The 13,994-nt window shown below is 48.6% G+C and overlaps 1 protein-coding gene across 1 annotated transcript in view; it reads right to left on the bottom strand.

Moving 5' to 3' along the window:
• CHD9 (chromodomain helicase DNA binding protein 9) overlaps window positions 1-5,841 on the bottom strand; it is a 267,949-nt gene extending 262,108 nt beyond the window's left edge. The window contains exon 1 of the mRNA XM_053601733.1: window positions 5,811-5,841. The gene's annotated coding sequence lies outside the window, so the exon portion shown is untranslated. The remainder of the gene's footprint in view (window positions 1-5,810) is intronic.
• Between the last annotated feature and the right edge of the window lie 8,153 nt (window positions 5,842-13,994).

Raw genomic sequence — 13,994 nt, 5'->3', positions numbered from 1 at the left:
TTGGGAAGTGAAGACCTTTCCTATTCTAAGACTTCACACTCCTTAGCTCCAAGTCCCTCTTGGTGCTGCACTAAGTCATCTCACACGGCCCCAGTGATAGGAGTAGCATGGCTCAAAAAGCAAAGACAGAAACTTTCTGTATCAGACGCCCCACCCATACTCCTCAGCACCCCAGAGATTACCTGCAAATGTTTTCCAGACACACTGGCTAACACTCACTTTGTTCTGCTGTAAGTCATTCTTCAGGCCATGGGGTGTGCAGAGCAGGCCGTGAGTGGGACAGGCCAGGCCTGTCAGGGAGGGGAGGGCTGAGGAGCAACCCTCAACAGTGAGGGACTCAAGTTGGGGAAACAGCCCAGCTGGCTTGCCTCTTTGTGGGATACTTCTGAAATGTGCTCTACCCTCTCCAAGGGTCCCCAAGTGATTGAGCCTCTCTTGCCCAGGGGTAACTCACTCATCAACACTCCTTTATTGGCTTTTCTCCCTTCCTTGGTTCACTTTATTCTCATTGGGCTTTCTGGGATCACTTCCCAAATAAAATTCTGGCACCCAAATTCTTGTCTCCTGATCTGTTTTGGGGGAAAACCCCAACTATGGCTTAAACTTCAGACGATGGAACAAGTTGTCCAGTGAGACGGTAAGTTCAATTGCATTGGCATACTCAAGAAATGGCTGAGAATGTTCAATGGAGATTCACGGGTCAGGCAAGGATTCAGCTAGGTCAGTGATTTTCACCTGGTGTGTGGTGAAAATTTTTAAAGATTGTTAATTACATTATTTTCCAAAGAAGTGCAAAGCACAGTAAGGATATTCTTTTGTCTTACTTTTTTTTTTTCTTTATTACTTAATTTAAGTATGCTATGGAAGTTTAACCAGAGGTTCAAGTGTACCATGAGATAAAAAAAGACTGAAAAATATTGGACTAGCTGGGCCCAGTGGCTCACGCTTGTAATCCCAGCACTCTGGGAGTTTGAAACCAGCCTGAGCTAGAGTGAAACCCTGTCTCTAAAAATAACCCGGTGTTGTGGAGGGTGCCTGTAGTCCCAGCTACTCGGGAGGATGAGGCAAGAGAATTGCTTTAGCCCAATAGTTTGAGGTTACAGTGAGCTATGATACCACAGCACTCCCCTCACACAGAGGGTAGGGGGGAATGACAAAGTGAGACTCTGTCTCAAGAAAAAGAAAAACACTGACCCTTAGCATCCGTCTGATCCTCAGGGCCCAGGATTCTGTCTGAAGAGTCAGCAATGACAGACAGCCCATAGGCCAAATCTGGCTATTTTTGTACAGCCTGTGAGCTAAGAATGTTTTATTTTTTTTGCAGTTTTTGGCCAGGGCTGCGTTTGAACCCACCACCTCTGGCATATGGGGCCAGCGCCCTACTCCTTTGAGCTACAGGCACAGCCCAAGAATGTTTTCTTTCTTTTTTTTTTTTTTGTAGAGACAGAGTTTCACTTTATTGCCCTTGGTAGAGTGCCGTGGCGTCACACAGCTCACAGCAACCTCTAACTCTTGGGTTTAGGCGATTCTCCTGTCTCAGCCTCCCAAGTAGCTGGGACTACAGGTGCCCGCCACAATGCCCGGCTATTTCTTTGTTGCAGTTTGGCCGGGGCTGGGTTTGAACCCGCCACCCTTGGCATATGGGGCCGGCGCCCTGCTCACTGAGCCACAGGTGCCGCCCAAGAATGTTTTCTTAAATACTTTTAAATAGTTGACAAAAAAGTTAAAAGATTGACATTTTGTGACACATAAAAATTACATGAAATTCAAACTTCAGTGTCCATAAGTTTTATTAGAACACAGATATATTCATTTGTTTACATACCGTGTCTGCTTTTACTCTGTGATGGCAGAATTTCCATCAACATTATAACAAAGTGACTATATTTAAGGACCTGCAGTATGTACATCATTGAAATTTCCAAGATTCGGGTGGCACCTGTGGCTCAAAGGGGTAGGATGCTGGTCCCATATGCCAAAGGTGGGGAGTTCAAACCCAGCCCCGGCCAAAAAACTGCAAAAAAAAACCAAACCAAAATAAAACAAACAAACAAACAAAAAGAAATTTCCAAGATCCGGGGTGGTGCCTGTGGCTCAAGGAGTAGGGCGCCGGTCCCATATGCTGTGGGTGGTGGGTTCAAACCCAGCCCTGGCCAAAAACCACAAAAAAAAAAAAAAGAAATTTCCAAGATCCTATTGACGAAGTTAAGTGAGACCTTAGAGTTGCAACTGAAAACATATACTCCACAAAGTTCAACATATTCACTATCTGGACCTTTACAAGAACAAGTTTGCTGATCCCTGTTCAAGATGATTAACCTGCAGGGTCAAGAGGCAGACTGAGGGGCGGCGCCTGTGGCTCAGTGAGTAGGGCACCGGACCCATATACCGAGGGTGGTGGGTTCGAACCTGGCCCTGGCCAAACTGCAACAAGAAAATACCTGAGCCTTGGGGCAGACGCCTATAGTCCCAGCTACTCAGTAGGCTGAGGCAAGAGAGTTGCCTAAGCCCAAGAGCTGGAGGTTGCTGTGAGCACTCTACCAAGGGCGACAAAGTGAGACTCTGTCTCTAACAACAACAACAACAACAAAAAAGAGGCAGACTGAGGTCTGGCTGCCTCAAGAACAGGGAGGCTGACCATGAGACTCAGCACTCAGGGGCAGTTTTGATCAGAACATCACATTCCCTTTGTCTACCTCTTATGATCATCCTCATTCCTCCTGCCCTCTGCAGGTTTCTTTTTTCTTTTTTGAGACACAGTCTCACTCTGTCACCCTGGGTAGAGTGCCATGCTACTCTCAGCTTCCCGAGTAGCTGGGACTACAGGCATCTGCCATAACACCCAGCCAGTATTTCTATTTTTAGTAGAGACAGGGTCTCACTCTTGCTCAGACTGGTCTCAAACTCCTCAGCTCAGGTGATCCAGCCACCTCAGCCTCCCAGTGTGCTAGGATTATAGGCATGAGCCAGCACTCCCCGCCCCACTGCAGGTTTCTGAGACTTTTACTGATGCATTAATGTCTTTGTGCCCTGAGTATTTTTATATTTTAAAGGACAGGAGAACTTTTCATCTTCATGCCCTGCCACTGAGCCAGGTGGTTCTTTCATCTATACTTGATGGGTTTTGCTGCGACCGATTACTGATTCCTCCCTGCAAACAATCCACACCTCCAGCCTAGGACCAAGTCCTGAGATCTCTGATCAACCACCAAATGTCTGCTCAACATTAGATTAAGATGAGAGAGTGGAATAAGTTTTGCTGCTAACCAGATGGGCAAGTCATTTAATGGTGCAGAACGTCAGTTTTGTCTTCTGTCAAAAGTGGCGCGCCTGTGGCTCAGTGAGTAGGGTGCCGGCCCCATACACCGATGGTGGCGGGTTCGAACCTGGACCCGGTCAAACTGCAATGAAAATATAGCCAGGCGTTGTGGCGGGAGCCTGTAGTCCCAGTTACTTGGGAGGCTGAGGCAAGAGAATCGCCTAAGCCCAAGAGCTGGAGGTTGCTGTGAGCTGTGACGCTACGGCACTCTACCGAGGGCGACAAAGTGAGACTCTGTCTCTAAAAAAAAAAAAAAAAGGGGGTGGCACCTGTGGCTCAAGGAGTAGGGCGCCAGTCCCATATGCCGGAGGTGGTGGCTTCAAACCCAGCCCTGGCCAAAAACCACACACACACACACACACAAAAAAAAAGCCTGCCCGGGTTACCGTGCTAATCAGATGAAATGACAGCTGCCCGCAAAACACAGTGCCACCTGGCCCCTCTTTCTCCCCAGCGTATTATTATATTGTCCAACCTCTGCTCCCTTTGGCAGCCGCACTCCCTGCCGCTGGCTCTCCCTGAATTCCCTGACCTTGCCAAGCTCTCGGCCACCTTTGCACACGATGCACTTTCTGGCTAAAACACATTTTCCTCACCACACCCCTGGCAGATCAATACATTAAGCCCTGTTTTATGTGTGTTTCTGTTTAAAGACACCTTATTCAGTACATCTTGTTGTTTCATTAACATTGAACTCAGCCAAAAGCACCACCACTCATGACTGAATGAAGCTCGTTTAACACCTATTTATTCTGCACACGAGGCGCACCACAGCCTTTTCTTACACTTAGGAACACCAGACAGCACTTTAGCCCTATGCTTGGGGGCCATTTTAAACAGCCAAATCACAAACAAAAAGCACAAAAATGCAAAAAATGTGGCAACGAATAGGCTGCAGAAAGGGCTCACGTGGAAGAGCTGAACTGAAAAGGCAGACCTGTCCCCCTGTTTGACCTTAGCTGGGGAAACATGCGCCTGGGGCCACTCAACTTTTTCAGTGCTCTGCACATGTCCATATATGACTGTGAAAGTGCCGTGGACACTGATTTTAGGGTTACAAAGACATTTCAGTGAGGAGATGAATTTGCAAATGCAGATCTTGTGTATACTGAGAATCCACGTTTCTCTCACGCTCCAGAGTGTGAGTTCACTGAGTTTGCTTTACTTCTGTCTTACCATTTTTATCTCCAGCATTTGGAAAACCGCCTGGCACACAGTAGGCTCACAATCTACTTAGAATGAGTCGATTCAGTGGAAGGGCTCTGTTCACAGCAATGGTGGCGGGTGTTTACGGAGACACCCCCACGTGCCTGCCCCTGTACCAAGTGCTTCCCCAGGACCCCAGTATTGTTTTGGGGCTCTGGATCAGATTGCCCAGGTTCAACTATGGGATCTGCCTCTTATTAATTATATAACCTTGAGCAAGTTCCTGGGCCTCTCTGAGCCTCAGTGTCCTCAGCTGTCAAATGGGCTACTTAAAGTAAGCACTACTTGTGGGTTTTGATCAGAAGAAGTAGAGGTGGCAATGCCCAGAAGGCATTTAGCACAGGGTGAGCTTTAGTAAACACCAGCTTTTATTGTTAACAATTCCCAAGACACTCCTAAGCGTTTTATACTGTCATAACCATTTTGCAGACGCCTCATTCACTATATCTTGTTTCAGTAACAACAAGGTAACTCAGGCTGAGAATGGTTCAGTGAGCACAGAGGTCATGGGCTGGCTCTGAGGGGCTCCAAGCCCGTGTGGGTCATCTCACAGTCCACACTCCTGTCTCTCTGTCCTCTGCTCACTTTCCAGTTCAAGCCTTTCAGAACCACCGGCTTGAGGAGAAGGGGGGATGTGGTGGTTTGTTCTCTTGGATTTGACCTCACAAAGGCAGAGGCCCACGAAAAAGGAGGGAGAGGATCAAGGGCAGGAGGAGGAAGAGGAGTCTGTGGGGGGAGTCATCAGCATTTGGGGTTATTACAAACAAACGTCCTCAGCTTCGCTCTAACTCTTTAGATCAAGGATTCGCAAAATTGGCTGCCAGCTGGAATCTCCTGGGAACATTTTAATATCCAGACGCCCAGGCCTGTAACCCAGACCAATTACGCCTGAGTCCCTGGGAGGTGGAACTGGGGCATCAGCATTTTTTAAGGCTCCCAGAGCAAATGCCACCGTGCAGACAAGTTTCAGAAGTGCTGTTTTGGATCTTAGTAAAGCAGCTCCTTCTGCTTTTAGGACTTGTTTTGGGGTCGTGCTCACTCTCCAGAGGCAAGGGCTAACGGAGGCTGCGAGTGTGCCCAGCGACCCGGCGCCCTGCTCTGCTCTGCTCCTAGGCCCCGCTCGGAGACTGAGGGTCTCCGGGTCCCCTGAGGCGGCCACGACACGTGCTGCCGCTGCGACTTCTCGGGTTATCTCTGCAGACCCCAACCGGTCCTCCGCGGCCACCCAGCGGCCCACCCCAACCACAGAGGTTCTCGGGAAACGCCCGGCGCTCGGGAATCCTACCTTGGCTGCCCGCGCTCCCTCCAGTCCCCGGAATCCTGGCCCTCGGGTTGGGTCTGTCGCTGTCGCGGCGGCCGGGAGGCGCCACTGGAGCGCAGGCGCCACCTAGCGGGCGCGGGGCGGCGGCGCGGGGCCGGGCTGCGCCGCGGGAGCGCGTCCGGGGCGGAAGTGCGGGGAGCGCTTCCCACGTGGGCGGCTTCCCAGCGCTCGAGGAGCCCCGGGGGTGCAGATCCCGCCCGGGCGGGGTCACCTTAACCCCGCGCGGGGCTCCGGCGCCTGATCTTGCAGAACTTTCCCTTGCAGGGCACGGAGGGGCGCTCAGGGCCTCTGCCTGGCATCCATCCTGGGATTTTCCTGGCTGGGCTCCAGGGATCGTTTCTGCATCCGGCAGCTTCCGATGCATTCCAGCTTGGCACAGTTTCTCTTTAAGATAGGCTGGGACCATCCAAAGATGCAAAAGACTGGGTTTCTCTCCCGCCCGGGAGGACTGGCAACCCTGGCTTCTTCCCACCCCCTCCCAGCTCCCTTGCCCGGGTGCTCGGTGTGCTGTTTGGTAGAACTTGAGCCAGTCTGGTCAGACCTTGTGATGTTGCTCACTCGGGTGCCGCTGGCCTTTCTGTGGACGGGGCTGCCCTGGTCCTGCGGGACATTTAGCATTCCCAGCTCCTTACCACTAAATGCCAGTACCCAACCTTCCTTACTGTGACCCCCAAACACCCCTTGATATTTCCAGTAGTCTCCCAGGGTGGAGGAGGACTGCCCAAGACGGGTAATTAATGTCAGGTGGTGCTTAAGGAAGTACAATCAATGTCCAGGGACTCTCCACGCTCAGGGTCAGGCTTTTCAGAGCGGTGGGAATCCTTAGCCACCTCCCTTTTCTGAGTCTCCAGTTTTTTTTTTTTTTTTTTAATTAAATGATGACGTGCCAACATGGATACAAACATGTTTACATTTCATTTCTTTCCTTCCTTCCTTCTTCCCTTTTCCCCTTCCCTTTCTCCTTCCCTTCCCTCTCCTCCCCGCTCCTCTCCTCCCTGTGTCGCCCTTAGTAGAGTGCTGTGGTCATAGCTCACAGCAACCTCCAACTCTTGGGCTCTAGTGATCCTCTTGCCTCAGCCTCCCAAGCAGCTTGGACTACAGGCACCAGCCACAACGCGGGCTATGTTTAGAGATGGGGTCTCTCTCTTACTCAGGCTGGCCTCCCAACTCCTGTGCTGAAGCGATCCACGCAGCTCAGCCTCCCAGAGTGCTAGGATTTCAAGTGTGAGCCACTGCCTGCCTCATCTATTTCTTCATTCAACAAATTTCAACTGAGCACCTACCGTGTCACGTTTTTACAAATAGGGAATACAAGGAAGAACAAAAACACAAAAATCTCTGCCCTTGTTGAATTTGCATTTAATGTAACACCTTCATACTTCTAACACATAAAAATGTAATGCATTGTAATTGAGCTTCTTATAGGATAATGACAGGATTTATTTTTTTAAATCTATTTATAGGACACTGAAGGTAAAGAGACCTGGTGATGGATACAAGTGGTGCATGATTACATGGGGAACTTCTTTTAATCCTGGCAGTTTATCCCTGTGGCAATATTTGGGGGTGAGGTCACCAGGGAAATTTGAGGTGATTTGTGAAAACGAAGCTTGCCTTCCCTCAGTCTCAGTAGAATGCGATTGTTCTAGCTTACCCGGTGTGTGTGTGCCTACTTAATCTTTGGACTCTCTGTCCTGGAGTAGGTAATCTGGTCAAAGTGAACATCAAGGGCTGTGGAGGAGGAAGAGGAAGAGGTGTCTGGAAGGAAAGGGGGTGGTGGGTGTCACTGACAGGAGCCAGCCCCTCCCTCCTCACTGTAGGCTAGTGCCTTGGGGAAGGTGAACGGGTCAGAGAAGTGCTGACAGCTCCTGGCAAGTACCAGCTGGTAGGTAACTCCCATTCTTTCACTTTAAATGGTCTCTGAGTCACTTCCAGACCACTCTTGACCCATCTTTGCAATAACTCCCTCCCCACCACTGTGCCCTAAAGCATGCCTGGGCAAAGTCATAGATTACAGCCTCAAGATTCTGACATTACCCAATGCGGTTAAAGTCTTCTTAATAATGTCTCCTCTGAGTTCTAACATTTTTCTCATTCAAAATCACAGAGAACTCAAAGTAGACGTGCTATTTGATTCCACAATCCCTAAGGATCTACCCAGAAAGGAAAAAAAATATATTGGAAAGACATTTGCACTAGATTGTTTATTGCAGCTTACTTTATAATCACCAAGATGTGGAAACAAACTAAATGTCCATCAAGCCAGGAATGGATTAAGAAACTGTGGTATATGTGTACCGTGGGCAACTAGTCAGCCCTAAAAAAGATGGGAACTTTACATCTTTGTATTAACCTGGATAGAGTTGAAACATATTCTTCTTTAGTAAAGGATCACAAGGATGGAAAAGCAAATATCCAATGTACTCTATACTAATATGGAGCCAGTAGACAATCTAATACAAGCCCACACAAGAGAAAAACTCAATTTAATTCAAGATGGGGGAGCGGAGGGAGGAGAGTTGGTGTGCTCCCACTGAATGGGTACAATGTTAGGGTATATGGCACAGCTCTCAGACGTGGGACACAACTACAATAGGAACTCTACCTAACACGTGCAAACATTGTAACCTAATTGTACCCTCACACTGGGTGCTGCTGCATAGTATAACTTGCTGCAAGAATCCTCCAGCAGTCTATGTGCCTGTGAATGGGCCAGTGTGGGTGGTCTGAGATATCCTCTGTTTGCTTCTCTCTATTCTCCCTGCTGCTCTGTGCTCTTGGAGGCTGACCTAAACGGGCAATAACCATCAAGGACTTCCATGACCCCTGACTTCACATTGGGTTTGGCCAGTGGGAGCCCTGGGAGAGACCAGACAGAGGGAGGAGGGTGAGGTTGGGTGCCTACGCCCTTGTTGGCCCCTCTCCTGACCTACAGTCATAGCTAGGAGGTCACCCTCTGCATACAAGCCCCCTAGGCCACCAGGTCCAGGCCTGTTTAACTGGATACATTAATTGTTACATTTAGTGTTACATTAAGGCTCTGTAGACAGTGTAATATCCTCATATGGAACCTGTACCATGTGGCTCAACAAAGAGCTGTTGACATAAATTAGAGGCAGGTGTTCTTATTTGTTTGTTTGAGTGAGAAGCCAGGGAAAAAGGATTTTAAATGATCTTGAAAACTAGGACCAGATGGCAAATAAGCCCCTAGGCTCCTGGCAAACTGTTTTTATTTACTTTTTTTGTTTGATCTTTTAAAAATGTTTAAATTTTCTTGATATACCATAAATTTAAATTTGTTGACATTCAGTTTGATGAATTTTATTACACCTAGATAAGTAGGGTACAGGACAGTTCCCTAGAAACTCTAACTATCACGTTGTAGTGACATCATTTGTCTGTTCTCCATTTGTATAGTTGTATTTTTTTTTTTTGTAGAGACAGAGTCTCACTTTATGGCCCTCGGTAGAGTGCCGTGGCATCACACAGCTCACAGCAACCTCCAACTCCTGGGCTTAAGCAATTCTCTTGCCTCAGCCTCCCGAGTAGCTGGGACTACAGGTGCCCGCCACAACGCCCGGCTATTTTTTGGTTGCAGTTTGGCCGGGGCCGGGTTTGAACCCACCACCCTCCGTATATGGGGCCGGTGCCTTACCGACTGAGCCACAGGCGCTGCCCTGTATTTTTTCTTTTTTTAAACAGAGTCTGACTCTGTCACCCTGGTAGAGTGCTTTGGTATCATAGCTCACAGTAACCTCAAACTCTTGGGCTCAAAGGATCCTCTTGCCTCAGCCTCTCAAGTAGCTGGGACTACAAGTGCACTTCACCACACCTGGCTAGGTTTTTCTATTTTTAGAGACAGGGTCTCGCTCTTGCTCAGGCTGGTCTGGAATTCCTGAGCTGGGGCAATCTGTCTGCCTAGGCCTCCCAGAGTGCTGAGATTAAAGGTATGAGCTGCTGTGCCAGCCTTCCAATAATTTTTGAATAAGGGGACTACGTATTTTTTTTTTTTTTTTTTTGAGACAGAGTCTCACTATATCACCCTTGGTAGAGTGCTGTGGTGTCACAGCTCACAGCAACCTCAAACTTTAGGGCTTAAGCAATTCTCTTGCCTCAGCTTCCCAAGTAGCTGGGACTGCAGGCATCCACCACAACACTCGGCTATTTTTTTGTTGCAGTTGTCATTGTGTTTAGCTGGCCCAGGCCGAGTTTAAACTTGCCAGCCTGGGTGTACGTGGCCAGCACTGTAACCACTGTGCTGTGGGCACCAAGTTGGAGCTACATTTTTATTTGGCACAGATTATATAACTGATCCTGAATGGGGTAAAGGGTGGTCATGGGGAAGTCAAGTTTTTTGCCATGTTCACTGAGTGAACATGACCCCCTATCCATTCCCATGGAGCTCACCTTTCCACTGACGCAAGCCCAATCTGAGGGTGTCTCACCTGGCTCCTGGTATTCCTGCAGCTCGTCTCTTAGGCTGATTTGGGTTTAGCATGATTACTTTGGAGGCTTCACAAGAGGATTGTTCATCCTAGGATCTCAATAGCAAAATGTGGATTTGCCTTATGTAGGGCGTCTTAATTGGAAGGTAAATGAACCTCCCTCTTCCACCCTGAGAGCCCCAAAGTATACTTTAGCATTTATACAGGAGAGGTAAACAGACAGCACCATAATGTCTTCTAATTGTCATTCCTCCAGGACCGTTGGCAAGAAGCTTGTTTAAAGAAAGATGATTTATAGGGGAGTTTTACCACATTCTTGCAGAACAATGGATGCCCAGGTGCAGGGAGGAGGAACAGTATTAACTGGAGACAGGGACAGAAGGGAGCTTGGCCCTTTAGAGGCAGCAGGACCTGGGTCTGCTCCTGAGCTGGCCACTTACCAGATTCATGATCTTGAGTAGACCTAACCACTCTGGACTCAATGATTCCAACTCTGAAGTGGGAATAACACTTCTTCCTACAGCTGTGTGACTGTGAGGAGTAGGTATGAGTGAACCGGAGTTGATGTCACCTTTGACCGCCATGTCCATGCACAAAAGTCATTGTACCTTTTGCGTTTCTCTAAAAAGCCACTTGTGGGCTGGGTGTGGTGGCTCACACCTATAATCCTAGCACTCTGGGAGGCCAAGGGGGGTGGATTGCTTGAGTTCTAGAGTTCAAGACCAGCCTGAGCAAAAACAAGACCGCATCTCTACTAAAAATAGAAAAACAAAGGCAAGAGGATTGCTTGAGCCTGAGTTGGAGGTTGCTGTGAGCTATGACGACACAGCACTCTACCCAGGGTGACGGCTTGAGACTCTGTCTCAAAATAAGTAAATAAAAAGCCACTTGACAGACCTGCTTGATCCTCCCTCTGGCTTCCTTAGGAGCTGATTTAGGATTATCAGGCCCCTATTAGAGTTAGGAAAAGGAAACACAGATGACCAGAAACTAAAACAGGGGTCATATATAGAGCACAGGAGTTCCTAACTCTGGTTCCAGAGCACTTGAGACTTTATTCCAGAAACGTTCACATCAGAGATCACTCACAACTTTGAAATCTTTATCCACGTGTCCTAGATAAAATCGCAGTGGCAGCCTCCTCAGCTGATAACATCTGTAATGGTGTGTGAAGATGGCCTGATGGGGGTCTTTAAAATAGATGAGTTTGATCTAGTGACAGAGTGGAAGTCACATGACTTGGGTCTGAATCTCAGCTCTGCTATTTTGTGGCTGTTAGAAACTGTAGGATTGCTTGAGGTGAGGAATTTGAGACCAGCCTGGGCAACATAGCAAGATACAACCTGTTTCTTTTTTTTTTGTTGTTTTTGGCCAGGGCTAGGTTTGAACCCGCCACCTCTGGCTTATGGGACCGGCGCCCTACTCCTTGAGCCACAGGCACCACCCCATCCAACCTGTTTCTATCCAAAAAAAAAAAAATTAGCCTGTAGTCCTAACTGCTTGGGAGGCTGAGGCCTGAGGATTGCTTGAGCCTAGGAGTTCAAAGTTACTGTGAGTGATGACTGGTTCATTATACTCTAGCCTGGATGATAGAGGAAGACCCTGTGAAGAAAGAAAGAAAGAGAGAGAGAGAGAAGAAAGAGAAACTCAGATAAACTACTCAACCTTTCTGTGGCCTCAATGTCTCTGTTACATAAGGATCAAATAATACAATCTGAAATAGCCGGGCGTTGTGGCGGGGGCCTGTAGTCCCAGCTGCTCGGGAGGCTGAGGCAAGAGAATCACGTAAGCCCAAGAGCTGGAGGTTGCTGTGAGCCGTGTGACGCCACGGCACTCTATGGAGGTCAGTAAAGTGAAACTGTCTCTACAAAAAAAAAAAAAAAATACAATCTGCTTCTTAGCTCTGTAAACAAGATAATGAATGTGAACTCCACTTGGCACAGGGTGGCACCCAGTATCTATTGGTTCTAATTAGTTACATGTTTGGGTTACCCCAGGAGTCCACGGTCTTAGGATTCCCTATTCTTCACACTGGGTGGGGTTGACATGCTAGGGTAGCAGTGGCCTAAGTAGGGTCTATAAGTTCCGGGAACTGGAGGTGGCCCTGGGATAGGGAGGGAGGCCACATCGTGGTTGCATAGTAACATGTCTTTCTTTGCTTGCAAAGACAGGGAGGATAGGGGCTGGTGTTTACAGGTTACTAGGAGTTGGGGGGAGTGATCTGTACAGAAATTATAGGTTAAACAAAAGGGAATTCTTCTGGGAGAATGAATGGGCCATAGTGCCAGGAATTAGCTGGGGTTAGCTGAAGGGCAGCCCTCCAGGCCCTGCCCACCTCAGCGGGAGCTCCTTATTCACAGAGGGCGTCTCCCTGTGACCATGGAGACAGCACCAGCTCTTTTTTTCAGCAGTAGGGTTATTTAACTCCAGCCCCGGAGGATTAGCCTGACAGAACTTCCTCCTCTCAAAACATCCATCGAGGGGTGGTAGGCGTTCTGTGTCCCATCGAGATGGGCTGCCACTCCAGCAAAGGCACCAAGGTGGTGGATGAGCCTCAGAAGCCCCGAGAACAGTCGGAGGGAGAAGAGCCCAATCCGGAGACATGCACTGAGCCAGTGGTCGGTGAGGACACCTCTCTGAAGGCTGGAATCCCTGAGCCCGAGAGCTGAGATGCTTTCCTCTAAGAGTCGGACTCTCGCCCTGTTCCTGGAACTGCCTTTCATGACACATGACATAATCTCTATCCTGAGAATCTCCGAATAGAGGGAGGAGAGAGAAGTCCCCACGTTAGGACCGAGACTTCAGAAGTTACCGTCAGCAGGCTAAGGCTGTAGGGAATCCAGTTTCCCCAGCTCTTCCTCAGTGAGAACGAAAGAAGCCTTCTCGGCCTGGGACCACAGCTTCTGGAAATGACAAGCCTGAGAGCAGACTGTTCTGGTCTCTGCTGCTGGGCTGTGAACATCCAGCGATCCTTATTAGCCTCACTTTCTGGAACTTTGATGGCGCTGTGGTCAGAAGTGGTTTGGGGTGGGTGCCTTGCAGCTTTCTTTCTCTGTTTTTTACCCACAGCTGGACAAATACCCAACATTGCCCATGGGAAGGTTTTGCATTTGGCTCACTCCACGTTGTATGAGTAATTTAATATCCAACTTGGGGGGCTGTTAATGAATTTTATAGGGCTGATCACCATCAAGCTGGAATTGTATAGAGGGAAGGCAGCAAGGCCTGGGTCACCCAGGAAGTAAGTGGAGCCCTGAATGCTGGTGGGAAAGAAGGAGGAGGGACACACGCTCCTGGTTCTCTAATTCCCCAAAAATGTCCCTCTCTAATAGTCACATGTTTCCTCCTGTCAGTTTGAACCCTCTAGCATCTGAGCTATCTGCATTCAGCCTTCAAAAATATTTCACTGTTTACCAACATGTCTGTCAGCCTTTCTTCCCCCCACCCCACGGCTGGTTTTGTAATTTGACTCGAAAGCATTTTCATTTGAAATCAAATAGACATGTTTGCAAATAAATGATGACAGGACACATTTGAAAGACAGAACTGGGGATCTGAGCTGAGCAGATCAGCAGGGACGGGTGGATACCATTCTGTGCAAAGTCAGAAAGAGGAAAGGGAGGCTTTGCTCTGAGCCAGGTGTCATGCCGAGAACTTCCTATAGATTGTTCAAGGCAACTCTCCTGTCCCCGTTTTAGAGATG

The sequence above is a fragment of the Nycticebus coucang genome, chromosome 2 (assembly GCF_027406575.1).
Source record: "Nycticebus coucang isolate mNycCou1 chromosome 2, mNycCou1.pri, whole genome shotgun sequence".
Taxonomy (NCBI): domain Eukaryota; kingdom Metazoa; phylum Chordata; class Mammalia; order Primates; family Lorisidae; genus Nycticebus; species Nycticebus coucang.
The sequence above is the reverse complement of the archived record's forward strand: the minus strand, read 5'-3'. Positions and strand labels throughout refer to the sequence as shown.